Source organism: Silene latifolia, chromosome 2 (assembly GCF_048544455.1).
Source record: "Silene latifolia isolate original U9 population chromosome 2, ASM4854445v1, whole genome shotgun sequence".
In the NCBI taxonomy this organism is placed as follows: Eukaryota; Viridiplantae; Streptophyta; class Magnoliopsida; order Caryophyllales; family Caryophyllaceae; genus Silene; species Silene latifolia.
In genome coordinates this window covers 40,922,851-40,937,754 of record NC_133527.1, presented here as the reverse complement: position 1 = coordinate 40,937,754, position 14,904 = coordinate 40,922,851, and positions in this window count along the sequence as shown.

The following is a 14,904-nucleotide window of genomic DNA, read 5'->3' as shown; positions in this document are numbered from 1 at the left end:
CAACAGAGATGTCACAACTGCTCAGCTACCCAGCTTACTCACTGCCCTTAAGGTCACTCTGGATCGTGTCGAGACCCGTATCGACACCCTGGAAAACAAGGAAACTGGAGAACACAACACTCCGCCTTTGACTGAAACTGAGAAGAGGCTCAAGCTCTTGGAAGAACAACTCCTAGCCCGGGGTAACAATATCCATCTTGAGAAAAACCGAAGGTTTGAACCTGTTGGGGATCAACTACCCGACAACTTTAACCTGACTGATGTGCCCAAATTCAAGGGAGTGAAGGACCCACTCAATCATATCCGAGCCTTAAAGGACTACATGGCCATAAAGGGGGTCAAACAGGAACTTTTCACCCGAATCTTTCCATCATCCTTGGAACCGATCCCTCGCCAATGGTACTACTCTCTTGACCCGAAGAACCTCACTACCTGGGATAAGGTCGCAGTTGAATTTGCTAAGCAGTATGCCGACAATGTCGAAATCCAAGCCAATACCCGTACCCTTGAGGTCCTAACCCAAAATTACAAGGAGGGATTCACCGAGTTCTTAACCCGTTGGAGGAGGGTAAGTACTCAGTTGGTCAGCAAGTCGAGTGAGTCAACCTTGGTGGATAAGTTCGTCAACAATCTCCACCCAGTGTATGCCAACTTACTGAGGTACCAAAACATCAAGACCTTCCAGGATTTGCAAATCCTCGGGGCACGCATTAAAGACGACCTCCGAAAGGGTGTCCTAACCAAAACCACCGGTAGAGGCTATCAGGGATCCACATCAACTGGATATCGCCCTTATGGTCAGACGAACAAGATTGATGAGGTCAACCTCGTTGAACCAACCGCTAAGAGAGCTGAGCGCCCCCAGAGGGTGTTCACTAATATAGGGTCAACTTATGCAAGCGCCCTGAAAGGGCTCATGGACCAAGGGAATTTGCAATCGATCGGACCCACCTCGGATCCATCCGACGCTAAGAAATCCCGCTTCTGGAACCCTAATGCCTACTGTCAGTACCATCAAGGGAAAGAGCATGATACAGAAACCTGTTTCAAACTCAAACACATCATCCAAGACATGATTGAGAAAGGGGATTTTCCTTTGCCCCCACCGACTAAACCAAACAACAAAACAAACCCTCTAGGAATCCACGCTATCTCCAGCGATGAGCCGACTCTGGACTGCTCACACCTCATCCTGCCAGTTGATGACGAGGTGAATGCCTTGGAGAAAGATCCCTCGGACGAGGTATTTGTGTTCAATGCCGCCACTATGCTCGCCATGTTCCAACAGGTTGAGAAAGCCATAGCCAGTCTCTCCGAAAGGATCACCTAACTTGACGATGCTTACCGTCGACTTATTTTCAATCCTCCACCACCACTCCCGAGGGAGAGTCCCCGAGCGCCCAAAACTACCCTCACCCAGATGGATTTCTCCCACGACCATTCTGGCATGCACCTCACGATAATCACCCTCACAATAATCACCCCTACAATAACTACCCTCACAAGAATCACCCCCACAAAAATGTCCCTCACAAAAACTGCCCACCGAGGAACACCCCTCCAAGGTGCCTCCGGGATCCCGAAATCAATGGCATCTGGAGAGATGATGTTGAAGATGTCTATATTGTCCCAGGGAAAGTGAAACAGGCAAAAGAGATCGGCCATCTTACCCAGTCTGGACGCCCCTACCAAAACCCGAACAATCCAACGGTCACTCCAACAACGAATGACCAAGTTGTCTCAGACATAGACACTCAACCCAAGGCTCCCGAGAATTCGATCCTCAAACAACTACAGAAAGTAAAAGCCGAAATCTCAATTTGGCAACTGATTGCTACTGTTGGAATATGTGTCCTCCGACAATAATGCGATCACAACTGTTGATCATGATGATCACATGTTTAAGTCTCATTATAAAGAATACAATTGGGAAGTAATATTTCTCTTGTCAATGGTCCACACATATCGGTAATGATTGGCTGACTAGAGTTTGACATTACTGTCGTGAGACGGTGGTGACCAGTTGATCCCCTTAGGTCATACCTAAAGGGTAACACACTTAATTGATCATTTAATTGATCGTATGACGATACGGGTCAATTAAATAACTTAAAATTGACGGACGACTTTGGAAGATATATTTACGTGTCTTATTGAAATTTGATTAAATAAGATACGGTCTAATTAATCGAATTGTTTCATTACTTAGATGAAATTATTGTTTAAGGAAACAATTGCATTTGAATGAATAAATTATTATAAATACAAGATGTTGTGATTTATAATTGGTAAAATATTTTGGTACAAGTAATTATGAATTACTGAGTCGATTTTTGTATATGACGTGTTTTTATTAATACGTTGATTTTTAATATGTTAAAAATACATAACAATTTTATGTGACATGTGACATATGACAAATTGACAAATTGACAAAGATAAAATGGAGTCCATTTTATCAATGTAAACCGAAATTATGGGAAGTATTAGAAAATTATTATGTTTATTTAGTGAGTGGTAAGCATTATGATTTACCTAAAAACTAGCCATGCAAACCTAGTGGTCATTGTGAAGACAAACTTGTGCATGCATTGCTGGGCACTTCCTCCTCCTTCCACCCGGTTTTGCATAAGGAGAATGGCATTGGTTTTTCTCCTTATTTTTATCTAATATACACTACAAAATACTCTAGTGTATCATTCATTCATAATCCATCTAAAATTAGAGTTTTAGAAAGATAAAAACTTCCTTCTCCTCCTTCTCTCTTGACCGAAACATAGAGAGACCAAATAATATTTTTTGGGTCAAATTTTATACAAAATTAGTATTATTCTAGTAATAATAATATTAATTTTATCAAGTTGTTATCTTGGGTATAATACTTTTGGGAGGGATTCTCTTATTGAATCCTTGTTCATCCAATTAAGGAAAGCTCAAGAACAAGAGAGTAGGAGAACTCTCTTGTGCCCTTTGATCCGAAAATACCAATGTAAGATGATGATTTCTTCTTTAATTGATTGTTGTTTGCATGCATAAGATCACCATTTAATTTTATGACTAAATTAACATAAAACATATATGAATATGTTGAGTATACAGATCTAGTTTTCTAACAAGCGGTATCAGGAGCCTTGGTTGTTTGCATGCAAATCGGTTATAATTTTTCCGAGTTATACGATTAACATATAAAACTTGTAAATTTGTGTGATTATGATATATCACGAAATAAATTTATGCATGTTAAAGTTTCTGGTCTTAAAATGTTTTTAGGATATTTTGGTTATTTTATGGATTTTTATTGTTCATCTTATACAATAATGACATTAAAAATGTGATTTTATGATTAAAATGTCATTTTCGGACTAAAATTAGCTAAACTTCGTATTTTCCAGTGATTTTTGGATATGTTATCACATGTTTTATTTTGAGATGACCTGTAAATTTTCAGAATTTTTGGAGTTGTTATGCTCGAAATATGGATTTTTCATGTTTAAAATCGGATTTAGAAGAAAAATAGGTTAATATGAGATAAACTTCGAATCTGGTCATAGAAATTTAGTATGTTGTCACATGCAATTTTACAAGATGTGTGTAAAATAATAGACTATTTTGATGTCTTTATGCATGATTTATGATTTTTGATGAAAAAAATAGCATAAATAGTGACTTAATTAGTGAATAATTCCTAAAACATACTCCATGACTAAGGAAAAATGTCACATGTTGAATTTTATTATCATTTTCAGATCTAAAATTGAAAAGTTGATGAATATAATTTTTCTCATGTTTTTATGATTTTTATTGATAAATCCGATAAACCGCAACATAGTTTTTCCGATAATATTACGAAATTTTAACCTAAGTTTCTTGAACATTATGAGTGTCATGGTATTTTTCCAGAATGTTCATAAGTTTAAATTTCAAATTTTAAATTTATTTGGAATTTTTGTGATTTATTTGAAGTTTATAGCTTTTTTATTGTTTTTTGAGGTCCATTAATGAACAATTTTAAGAAATACTCCCTCCCAGTCGTTATAATGTTCCCCTTTGATATGGGCACGATACTTAAGGAAAAGTATTAAAATATTAGTAAAAGAGTTGGGTGGGGTTGGTGGTAGGAGAGAGGGATGAATTATTAGTAGTTAAATAAGAATTGTGGGGCCAAAACATAAAGGAAAGTAATAAAATATGAGTAAAAGAGTTGTGTGGGGTTTGGTGATAAGAGAGAGAAATGAATAAAATAAGAGTAAAAGTTTCTAAAAATAGAAAGGGGAACATTACTTGAATAATCCGTTTTGGGAAAGAGGGAACATTATAGCGACTGGGAGGGAGTATGAGTTAATTATGGTCAAATAGGTAGTGGAGACTAATTTTGAGTCCTAAGAAGTTAGGGTTATTAACTTGTGCATAAATATGAATTTATGAAATTTTTGTGATTATAAAACTTTGAATCACGCAAATCCGTAAAAACCGTGTAATATACGATATTGGTTACTTAAAGGCGATTTAGCATAAAATTGGGCATGCTCATACATATTATAATGCTGCATTTTATTTATGATTGTCATAATTTTATTTTATGTAATTTTTGAATTATGTAATTTTTACTTAGTATGGCCTTAGTTTTTAATTGGTATTACCCGAAATTTATGGGAATATCGATTCGGTTGTAATTTATTGTGATCTCGTATCACCGTTTTGTAATTTAATAGATTTATTTTATTTTAATTACAAATGTATAATAGTAAATTATGTAATTTGTTATGTAATTTATTTATTCCGGAGTTCCTTGAAGACGGTGTCATTCAAGAAGGCGATACTTAAAGACGGTGTTACCTCGAGATGCGTGCCATAACCGAAGTTCAAGGGACCATTGGAGTTGGTTTCCGAATATGTAATAGTTAAATAGTTTTTTCTATTTTAGGAAGGCCATACTAGGATTTATTTTTATGCATTGCATTTTATTTATATGTCGCATGCATCGTTAAATCGCCATAACTAAAACATGCATCATCTTCAATCGAGTTTATCGACCGTGTCAATTACAATTATCGTAGTTCACCGCTTTAGTTCACTTAAAACGTGATAGATAGTAAATTGACATGACCTCTCGCTAAAATAATTAATTGAGACTTAGCCTTACCAAAAAGTAGAAACCATGAAAACCTATTTCGTGAGGGAGTGCACTCGGCCACACCGGGGTACAAACCTTGTTACGTAGGGGAAGTGGGTGATAAATGTCTATCCACCGAATTCATGTTGATGAAGGTTTCATCGGCCACACCGTGCCCAAATTAATATGGGTTTGGATCATGGACACATTTATTCGAAAATTGGATTGAACTCAACAAAAGTTTTTCGATAAGGGTTTTATCGGCCACACCGTGCCCTTGTTGGATGTGTTTTGGGCTAAAGATAAAGTATTAATGTAATTTTATCGACCAAGAGTTCTAAAAGTAGAATCGATTAAAAGGTTAATCCACCGAGTTATATTGATAAGGGTTTTATCGGCCACACCGTGCCCAAGTTAATATGAATTTGGGTCTTGGAATCATTTATCTAGTTGGGTAGAGGTCACTAGAAAAATGCATAAAACTTGTTTAAATTATAAATTTTTACGAGTATTATTATTATTGAAAACGACATTTGTTTTACTCCTATTTTTGTTTTGTAGACCGTTTCTATTTCTCATAACCAATGGCTACTCCAAACCCAAACGCCACACCTCTCGCTAATACTTCATGGCTCCGATCCTTCATGGATCGATGTAAACTTGAAAAGAATGGGTCAAATTTCTCCGATTGGGATGCCCAACTCAAACTAGCCGCCCAAGGTGACGACAAGCTTCGTTACCTAATCGAGGCCTCTCCACTCGAACCTAATACTAGGTCGACCGCCGCCACTAGGGAAGCATATGAGGCTTACCATAAGGAGTCCGCCGCAATGAAAAATGTGTTGATCTTTGCGATGGAGGCGGATCTCCAAAGGAGAGCCTTTAAAATGGGCACCGCTAATGAAATCTACTCCAAGCTTGTGACAATGTTTTCACAAACTCCGCGGATCGTCCAATATGAGGCGGCCGCGGCATTCTTTGATCTCGACTTCAAAGAGGGCCAAAAGGTTAGCCCTCATGTGCTCAAATTAATGGAGCTAGTCGAGACCTTAAAGATTAAAAAAGTTTAAATCCCCAAAGAACTTGTTGTAGATAGGATTCTACATTCCTTATCCAAGGTCAAGGCATATGTTCAATTCCGGGTGAATTTTAACATGCAAGACAAGGACGTGTCTCTAGAAGAATTGCACAAGTTACTTGTGCAAGCCGAAAGAGATATGGGGTTAAATGTTAACCCACCTAAGGATGTGCTTAATATTAGCACCAAAAGCAAGGGGAAGTTTAAAAAGAATGGGAAGAAGAATAAGAGGCAAGCTCCCACTTTCACCAAAGCTAAGTCTTATGAAGCTAGCACATCCAAAATCAAGAAGGGTCCTCTTGATAAATGCCATTATTGTAATGGTGTTAGACATTGGAAAAGAAATTGTTCCAAATACCTTGGTGATATTAAGGCTGGAAAGATCACTCCAGTAGGTAAATGACTATCCTTTATTTTATGTTTCTAATTCGACTATGGTATTGTGATACAAAGTTGTGATAATTTATCTCCCTTTTTTATTGTAAATAGGGCCTCCACCAAGCAAAGACAAGGGAAAAGAAAAGCAAGCTTGAGAAACCATCAAGAAGCTAGGAATAGCTTTCATGAAGCTTCGCTTTTTATTGTCTTATTTTAATTATGTTTCGGATTTTAGAACCTTTTAAATTTCCGTGTTCGACATGGAAAAGTATTTTGGATAATGGTTGTATTTTGGATAATGGTGGCTTGGTTTGCAACCCAAGTCATCCGTTTTATCGTTTTATCCTTGTTCTAAAATTCGTCTTTACATGCTTGCTCATAGAAACATATAATTATTCACTTAAAGTGATCTAATAGACAACTATAATGATGGAATTCATTATATGTCCACATGCTTAAGGCTTGTGTATGATCATTTATAAAGTGATATTGAGTTAATCAACTCTCTTAAAGGAATGTCAATCACCAAATACACTTACAAAATCTAAAACTATTAGTCAACCTATGAGATAGTTCTCCTTCTACTTCAAAAATCATTATTTGTGTCTCATAAACTATCTTTGAATCTCTAGTGTATTCATTCTAAAGATAGAGTGGGAGAAAAATGAGGACACAAAGAACACCAAGATAAATTTGTGTACTTGTGTAAATGAGATCTACGCAAGGGAGAATGATTTGAATGAAGGTATACCTATTTATATGGTTTACACGAATAGATGAGATCTATGGTCTCGAATAGATCTACGTGACAAAAGAGACCAAGTGAAGTAATCAAAAGACACGAGTAGATCAAAAGATAGTTTTGGAATAAGAATGACTAATATAAAGTCTTAACAAGAGTTTTGACTGGTTTATGATAAATTTTGACCAATAGTTTCAACATTGATATTTACTTAAGAGTCTAAATGAATCAAAGTTACATCCTAGAAAATAAACGAGATTTATGACTAGAGGTTGCAAGGATTGATATACCGATATCTTCAATAGCTAAGTTTTAACCACGCTAATGTCATTACTTAACCTCATTATGAAAATAAATTGGTTAAACCTCCTTCCGAAAAGGGTATTTTGAAGGACGTGTATTAGATATTGTTTATATTTAAATAATGACATTGCTACGCATCATTATGATATGAATGAGTTAGAGATTAAAAATCTCTTTCCATAAGGTTAAAGATGAGACCACTTTAAAATAGGTATTTTGAAAGGATATGATGGGAACATATATGGTTTTATCTCAAACAAAGCAATAAATTTCAATTCTTGAAATGTCTCAATTGAGTAGTCAATTGCGAATCAAGTGGGAGTTCGAAATTATCATGTGAAGACATGGAATTTAGTGGGAGCAATCATCTTGTGAAAGTTTACAACTCATTACTCATTGAGAATGACGAGCTAATACCTTCTTTCACAAAGAAGTATTTGAGTTTTCAATTCTGGATGAAAATGAACTATGATGAATCCAATTACATCATGAGATGTTGGATAAGTATTGAGATATACACATTGAATCAACCAGAAACGTAGGTTATTCATGTAAATGAAAATGGAATTGCCATTAGCAGTCATGGTCGTTCATCGAACCTAAGAATGGTTGATCTCATGATTATTAGTTACTAATGTTTCCGCCATTAGAATAATCATGCACATGTCCAATAATGAAACATATGCATAAGAGCATGATGATTCATTGGCAAGCCATAGAAGAAACGTCATGAATTCTCGAGGAGAATCCGATGAGCGATTTCAGTGTTTGACAGAATACTCTGTTATGTGTCAAGAGATTGCACATATTAAAATTCAAACAACACGTGAGGATTTATGAAAATCCTAAGCTTTTCAGCTAAAGGGAGAAATAAGAATTTTGGAATACTACTTAGTTGAAGTAAGAAGTTACTCAAAACTAATTTTTCCTAATATGCTAGGACTTGTGAGAGGTGCTAGATTAATCATCTTGACAATTGTTGCAAGATTCTACAAAACATATACCTAGTGCATTGTGTGTGGGTAGAGTACTTGATCAGTACAAGTTATATCATTCACCACAAATTCGTTTGTTATGTGATAATCGACAAGGAAGTTCTTTCAAGATAAAGAGCCGAAACCGAGGTTGGGAACCTAGATGTGTACTTGGTAAGATTCATGCCATGAAAGAAAACATGAATATAAAGGAAATGCGATTATAAGAAGTTTGAACACATGGACACATGGTATGTTAAACTTCTATTGCAATCAACAAGTGTTTACACACTTACGATATGCATCACAAGGTTGTAATATGGTATTGACTACCCAAATGTGATGTCGACATTTGTCGTTTGAGTTATTATTAACTCACCTTATACTTTGTTACATCCAACGGGTTGTAGAGACAATTGAACCCCGTTTAAGTGAACACGGATTAACATTGTTGTTAGGCCCAGTTTAGCCTGGTCTGACTCTAACCTGGCCTGACCTTACTAGGCTAATTAAGGCAACTAGGGACCGGAAAAATCTAACTACTATTTGGCAGATGAAGAGTATTACAGGATAAGCAGGTTACTAAATCCTGGAAGAAGAGCCTAATAGTAAGTACAGAATAGCCTGGCGGGGCATTCAAACAAACTGGATTAAGAAGATAAACAAGAAATGCAGTTGTATGAACTAATAATCGTGTCCTATTCTCAAGGAAGACCAAGTCTAACTATAAGACTATATCATCCATGAATCAAGACGGGTAAAAGGAGAAAAGCTGAAGATTGGTTAAGAGTAGAACAAGTCAAGCGGATTAATAGGGAGCGTGTCCTATTAATCTGGTAACAGCTCCGACAATAGGGAGGAACGTTGAGATCAATGCAACGTTAATATTTGTAGAACTATAAATAGCATTTGTAAATAGATTATTATTCATTGATTACTCCTTAGTTATTTCACAATTTACCTCTCATTATTTCCCGAATATTCAATCATATACACAAATTTGTACTCAGCTTATCCAAATAATACAAGCGATATTCTTTATACTTAGTCTTTTCTTATTATTTATTCATCATTCTTTTCCAAGCTTATATAACTAGATACCCAAATTACTCTTTAATCAAGCCGGATCCATTCAGGGAAAATCCTGCTAAAACAATTGGCGCCCACTGTGGGGCATCTAGTTCATTAATAAAAAAATTCATTTTGTTACTCTTCATTTAATATTCACACACAAAAATGGTAGAACTAACCCCAGAACAACAATTGACGGCTGCCCTAGCTAAGATCAAAGAATTGGAGTCAATTCAAGAAAAGGCAGCCCAGGCAGAAGCTGAAGTCAGCAGGCTTAAGGAATCTGAGTCCAACCTGAAAAAGAAATTGGAAAATCAGGCTTCAGGCTCCAAGACCAGATTCGAGACAGGAACCCCATTCTCGTCCATTATCAAAAACATTGACTTTTCCAATTTTGGAACTCCGGAGAAGGATACCTTATCCGATATCCGGACCACTCCCAATGATGAAACAAACAAAACTGAAGCAGCAATAATGATGGCTATGCTTCAGGAAATTCAAAAACTCCACAACAAAATAGAAAATATACCTGGAGTGCTAGACCCTGTGACTGAAGTAGAAATTGATAGCTTTGCTGATTCACCCTCTGCAGATGAAATTGCAAAGATTGATCTCCCCAAGAAATTCACCGTTCCATCCATGAGAACTTATGATGGAACCTCTGATTCACAAAATCACGTTGCCATATTCAAACAGAAGATGTTAGCCGCCTCAATACCCAGTGAACTTAGGCAGGTCTGCATGTGTAAAGGCTTTGGCACAACCCTGACTGGAGCAGCATTACAATGGTTCATCAATCTCCCAAATGGAGGTATCAAGAATTTTGCAGAACTGATCAATGCCTTCAATCAACAATTCACAAGGAGTAGAGACATGGCCAAGAGACCCAGTAACCTGTTTAGGGTCAAGCAGCTTCCTGAAGAAACTCTCAAAGAATTCCTGGCAAGATTTGTCAAAGAGAAGGTAGCCATTCCCAGGTGTGACGAGGAGACAGCGGTAGAAGCCTTCAGACAAGGGGTCCTACTTGACAGTGACATCTATGCAGACTTAACCAAAAAAGCCTGCCCAACCTTTGCCACTGTTCAATCCATCGCCTTAGAACATGTCAGATTGGAGGATGATCTCAACTTCAGAACAAACTCATCCGGAGGAAAGCAAGGCTATGGACACACGAACAGGAAAAGCTCCTACCAGAAAGGAGGCAACACCAGATCAGCCCCTTATTCCAGGCCTGAACGATCCGAAGTCAATATGGCACAAGAACACAAAGGTAACCTTTCTAGCCTACCAACTATTCTTGAATATAACTTCTCTATAAATACTGCAGGATTAATCAAATGCCTGGAAAGCTTGGGAGATACGGTCTGATGGCCCAAAAAATCCGACAACCCCAGGAAAGATCCAACGAGATGGTGTGATTTCCACCAAGACATTGGACACACCACAGAAGAATGTATCCAACTCAGGAAACAAGTGGCGTACCTCCTAAAGAAGGGCCATCTAAAGGACTTAATCAGGCAGCCAAAGAACAAAGATGAGGGACAAAACAAGAGAGATTCAGGGAACAACAGAGATCCTCCTCCTCCTCCCCCCATCTATGAAGTCAAGTTCATAAATGGAGGATCAAAAATCTATGGTCTGACCAGCTCGGTTGCCAAAAGAATATCCAGGGAGTCTAGACTTCAGCCCCCTCTTAGATCTAAATCATTACCTGCTGTTACCTTTGATGACTCAGATTTGCAGGGAATATCAGATCTACACCATGACAGCTTAGTGATCACCATGCAAATTGGCACAGCTAAAGTGTCAAGAATCCTGATAGACGGAGGCAGTTCAATCAACTTAGTGATGCTTGACGTCCTCAAAGCTATGAAGATAGATGAAGGAAAAATCATCAAAAAATCCAGTGTCCTGGTTGGATTCAGCAAAGAGACAAAGAATACCCTGGGAGAAATTAGCCCGCCAACCTATGTGGAAGGCGTGGCTTCATATGAAAGATTCGGGGTAATGGATTACCTATCCTCATATAACGTAATCCTGGGCTGACCATGGATCTACAACGTCAAAGCAATCCCATCAACATACCATTAATGTGTGAAAATACTAACTGAATGTGGGATAACCACCATCAGGGGAGAACAAAGGACGGCCCAAGAATGCTACACCCAGGCTTTGAAACCCTCAAAGTCAGGTAAGTCCCTTGTATAGCAATTAAAGTCACCTGTCAGGAAAGAATATATTGCACAATCACAGATGGAAACAGGAGAGGTCATTCTGGACCCAGAAATCCCTGACAGAAAAGTACTTGTAGGGTCAGATGCATCAGACTCGGTCAGACCCAATCTGGTCAGCTTCCTCAAAACTAAAATGTCTTGTTTTGCCTGGTCACATTTTGATATGACTGGTATAGACGCTGATATTATAACTCATAAGTTAAATATTGATAAATCCTTTAAGCCTGTACAGCAAAAGAGAAGAAAATTTGCTGCAGAGAGGCATGAAATCATCAACCAGAAAGTTGACAAGCTATTGGACATGGGAATGATCAGGGAAGTAATGTACCCTGACTGGCTTGCAAATGTAGTAGTCATCCAAAAGAAAAACGACAAATGGAGAGTCTGTGTAGACTACACCAACCTAAACAAGGCCTGCCCCAAAGATCCATTTCCCCTGCCACACATCGATACAATGGTGGATGCCACTGCAGGCCAAGAGATGTTAACATTCATGGATGCCTCCAGTGGATTCAACCAAATTAAGATGCACCTGCAGATCAGGAAAGTACAACTTTCATCACTGAAAGAGGAATATAACTGCTATGCCTTTTGGATTAAAAAATGCAGGTGCAACCTAGCAAAGGTTAGTCAACATGATGTTCAAAGATTAAATAGGGGACACCATGGAAGTCTATATAGACGATATGGTAGACAAGTCAAAAAAAGCAGAGGATCACATTAAAGACCTGGAGGTAGCCTTCAAGATACTGGAGAAATTCAATATGAAGCTCAATCCACAAAAATGCCATTTTGGAGTCTCAGCAGGAAAATTCTTGGGCTATATGGTGACAAAAAGAGGAATAGAAGCCAGCCCTGAACAGATCAAAGCCATCCCGGAGCTAGAACCACCAAAGTCAGTCAAAGACATACAAAAGCTGACAGGAAGAATAGCAGCCCTGAACAGGTTCATTTCAAGATCGTCAGAAAGATGCAAATCATTCTATAATCTGCTAAGGAAAAACAAGGACTTTCAATGAACCCCTGATCATCAGGCTGCCTTTGAAGATCTGAAAACATATCTATCCTCTCCTCCCTTGCTGGCAAAACCAGTCAAAGATGAACCCCGACAAGATACATGTCGATCCACGAAATCTAACTTTGTCGATCTCTTGGTCAAAGAAGCAGACAGACAACAACATCCTGTCTATTACGTAAGTAAAAATCTACTGGATGCAGAGATCAGGTATGGATTGCTTGAAAAATATGTTTTAGCTTTAATTATGAGTTGCACAAAATTAAGACCATACTTTGAAAGCCACCCTATAATAGTCAAAACCAATCTTCCTATCAAGTCTGTACTTAGAAAGCCAGAATTGTCCGGACGAATGTGAAAATGGTCAGTCCAGCTAAGCACATACAACATAACATTTGAACCAAGGACAACAATTAAGTCACAAGCACTAGCAGACTTTGTGGCTGATTTTAGTCCAGCCCTAGAACCCGACCTAATAAAAGAAGTAAATAAACTGACCAGCGACCAAACAGACCTAGAATGGACCCTATTTGTCGATGGTGCAGCAAACATGAGGGGCACAGGCCTGGGGATAGTACTAAAATCGCCACAGGGGGATAAGATAGTACAAGCTATAAGCTGTGCATTTGAAGCTACCAACAATGAGGCAGAATATGAAACCCTAATAGTTGGATTAAAGGTATGTATAGACCTTGGTGTGCAAAACCTAAAGGTACGTACTGATTCCCTTCTTATTTCAAACCAAGTAAATGGAATATATACTGCAAAAGACTCAAAAATGATGCTTTATTTAGAAGCTGTCCAGAATTTAAAATCAAAATTCCGCAATTTTAATGTTAACCAAATTCCCAGGGATTTGAATACCCAGGCCGATGACTTAGCCGGCCTAGGATCCAACTTCAGTCCCCTCGACTTTGACAAAATACCCATCGTACATTTATTAGAACCTGCAATAAATAAGCAAGATGAAAGTTTCCCAATATATGTTGCCAACTCTTGGACAAAACCTTACTACGATTGGCTACAACAGGGAATCCTTCCCCTGAATAAGCAAGATGCCAGGGCACTAAAAATAAAAGCTGCTTCATATAATATTATTAACAACGTGCTTTTTAAGAAATCGCAGGCAGGGCCATACCTCAGATGCCTGGAACCACAAGAAGCTGAACAGATATTATCAGAAATACATGAAGGATACTGTGGAAATCATAAAGGCGGAAGGAGCCTGGCAAGCAAGGTACTCAGAATAGGTTATTATTGGGCCACCTTGAGGGCCGATTGCCTGGAATTCAGCTCTAAATGTGAAGCTTGCCAAATTCACGGACCATATATCCATCAACCATCTGAGGAACTACATTCCATATCCGCACCCTGGCCATTTATGAAGTGGGGCATGGATATAGTAGAGAAACTACCCCAAGCACCCGGACAAAAAGTTTTCATGCTAGCAATGACTGACTACTTCTCCAAATGGATAGAAGCTGATTCATACAGGCAAGTCAAAGAAAAGGATGTCATAGCATTCATCAAACACAACATCATATGTAGATATGGCATCCCCTCTGAAATAGTATGCGACAATGGCACGCAATTCGTGGGAAAAAGAACAAAGAGCCTTCTTCAAGTGCTCAATAGAACATCAACCTGGTAACCTCCACACCAGGATATCCGAAAGCTAACGGCCGTAGAATCCGAGAACAAAGTAATAATCACCGCATAAAGAAGAAGTTAGAAAGAAGGAAAGGTAGATGGGTCAAGAGCTCCCCTTGGTCCTCTTGGTGACGAACCACTCCTAAAATATCCACAGCCAAACCCCTACTCCTTGGTCTATGGATGTGAAGCGATAATCCCACCGAGGTCGACATTCTTTCAAAGAAGATGCGGCTGAACACAATAACGAGCAATATACTTCTAATGGAGGACAACCTGGACTTAACGGAAGAGCTAAGAGATGCAACCAGCATTAGATTGGCAGCATATCAGCAAAGAGTTGCAA